Source organism: Myotis davidii, unplaced genomic scaffold, assembly GCF_000327345.1.
Source record: "Myotis davidii unplaced genomic scaffold, ASM32734v1 scaffold489, whole genome shotgun sequence".
Lineage (NCBI taxonomy): Eukaryota > Metazoa > Chordata > Mammalia > Chiroptera > Vespertilionidae > Myotis > Myotis davidii.
Window position 1 is genome coordinate 143,882 of NW_006299708.1, and position 2,798 is coordinate 146,679.

At 43.8% G+C, this 2,798-nt stretch overlaps 1 protein-coding gene across 1 annotated transcript in view; it reads left to right on the forward strand.

Moving 5' to 3' along the window:
* Positions 1-2,798, forward strand: part of COL4A5 (collagen type IV alpha 5) — a 278,780-nt gene that overhangs the window by 82,411 nt on the left and 193,571 nt on the right. The gene's annotated exons all lie outside the window — the stretch shown is intronic.

Here is a 2,798-nt window from a genome sequence, read left to right on the forward strand (position 1 = left end):
CAGTGGGGGAGGGGGATGGTAAGAGATCAACCGAAGGACTTGTATGCATATTAGCATAACCAATGGACACAAGACCCCGGGGGGTAGGGGAGGCCAGGGGAAGGTCAAGGGGGAAAAAAAGGAGACCTATGTAATACTCTTTGTAATACTTTAAGCAATAAAACAAAATTAGGACAAAGGAGGTTATGGTTTGATTACCAGTCAAGGCACATGCCTGGGTTACCAGCTCGATCCCCAGTAGGGAGTGTGCAGGAGGCAGCTGATCAATGATTCTTTCTCATCATTGATGTTTCTATCTCTCTCTCTCCCACTTCCTTCCTCTCTGTAAACAATAAAAAAGAGATTAAGCAAAATATATAAAAAAGGAAAGCAAGCTTTTAATTAATTTATTATAAATGACTTCCTCTTCCTAAAATGAATAATGGTTGAATTTTAGTATTTTTAGCTTGGCTAAGTGAAACATAATTTTCAGGAAGTCATTAACATTTACTGAGACACTATTCTAATACATCTATAAATTTGGGCATAATCCTTAGGAATATTTGAACATCACCTTAGGTAACCTCTCCTGAAACTCTTAGTAAGACTCAGGCATCCAGGATCACTGCACTTGCTTTGTACTATTCAACTCCAGGGGGTGCCATTCACATCGGCATAGTTAAAACAACAGTGTGGTGATTGCGGTGGGGAAAGGGGGTGGGTGGAGGTGAAAGAGGGCATTGAGGTGCTAAATAGTGATGGAGAAAATAAATAAATAAATACACAAATAAATAAATAAATAAACTTAAAAAACTAAAAAGAGATTAGAAGAAAGAGATGAAAAATGAAGAAAGATATATGAGAGATATATGTGGTGTAAATGGTAGCTCATCACATGTGTGATATCCTTTACATAAGCTAGAAGAGTTGGTTTCAAATATTTATTGCAAATATATCAATAAAATAAAGCAGTTAAAATTGGAGATTCTCTGGCTAAAGGATATGTGTGTAAGATCACCAGAGCTCATTCCATTCACATCTGTGCTTCTCCTATCCACAGTGCCCAAAGTTAAAATCTAGCATATTAGGTTATTATGTTTCATCTTGAAGTTTGAACTTTTAGAAGTTATGTGGTAAGAAAAAAAATACTGTGCTATGTGCCAAAGTTGAAATATATCCTATATAATAAAAACCTAGGTGCCGAGCCCGGTTTGGCTCAGTGGATGGAGCGTCGGCCTGCGGACTGGGGGGTCCCAGGTTCGATTCCGGTCAAGGGCATGTACCTGGGTTGCGGGCACATCCCCAGTGGGAGATGTGCAGGAGGCAGCTGCTCGATGTTTCTCTCTCATCGATGTTTCTGGCTCTCTATCTCTCTTCCTTCCTCTCTGTAAAAAATCAATAAAATATATATTTAAAAAAAAAAACCTAGGTGATGCCCTCATGCCACAAGATGACCACCACAAGATGACTGAGCACACAGCAGAGGCAGGGCCCAGTGGCCGCTCTGCATGGTGAGGCCTGGGTTGTCCTGCGGCTCTGAGCAGTGTGGAGGAGGCCGGTCCTGGCGTCTCCGCCACCTCACACAGAGGAGGCAGGTCCTGGCTGAGGAGGTGTGTTGCAGAAGGGGAGAGCAGTTGTGGGTAATCGGGCCAGCAGGGGAGGGCAGTTGAGGGCAGATCAGGCTGACAGGGAAGAAGTTAGGCATCAATCAGGCCAGCAGGGGAGCAGTTAGGGGGTGATCAGGCTGGTAGGCAGAAGCATTTGTCGGCAGGGGGGCAGTTAAGGGCGATCAGGCCTGCAGGGGAGCAGTTAGGGAGTGATCAAGCTGGTAGGCAGAAGCAGTTAGGAGCCAGTGGTCCTGAATTCTCCCTAAACCTGCAGTCGGACATCCCCCGAGGGGTCCCAGATTGGAGAGGGTGCAGGCCAGGTTGAGGGACACTCCTCTGTGCATGAATTTTGTGCACTGGGCCTCTAGTAGTAATTTAATAAAGCAATAGGAAATGAAAATCATATAATGTAACTATAAACAAAGAGTTACAAGAGAAAATATAAAGGATTAATCTAATTAGGAAGAAATTATGACAAAATAAATATCATCACACTAGAACAAGCATGTCAAACTCATGGCCTGCAGACCGCATGCAACCCACAAGAAATATTTTTGCTGCCTAGCCAATATAACGGTATGTAAGAAGCATTTTAATAAAAATTACGTAACATAATTTTTACAATATCCTGTTATACATAATTATTAATAATGAACTACAACATTCACTGATGACTGATTACTGTAATCATGTTGCATTCATTTCCCTTATGTGCCTTATGCGCAGGCACATCATTTATCTCCACTAATACTAGCAGCAAATATTTTAGCAACTGATTGCCATGCCATTAGTCTTGGACTGACTTGTTTGGTGTGCAAAACAGGAAATATTTCGCTTTTGGAGAAGAAGAAAAATAGGTTTACTTGCTTTATGCTTTTTAATTTGTCACCCCCAACTGCCCCTCACCCCACTGGCCTGGTTTCCCCCAACTGCCCTCCCCTGCAGGCCAGATTGCCCTTAATACCCTGCAGGCCAGATCTCACCAACTGCTCTCCTCTGCTGGCCTGATCACCTATAACTGCCTCTGCCTCAGCCCCCACCACCATGGCTTTGTCCGGAAGGAAGTTGGACATCCAGAAGATGGTCAGTCGAACCGGTCTAATTAGCATAGTACCCTTTTATTAGTATAGACTAGGGGCCCGGTGCACGAAATTTGTGCACTGGGTGTGTGTGTGGGGGGGGGGGGGGGGTCCTGGGTGTGTGGGAGGGGGG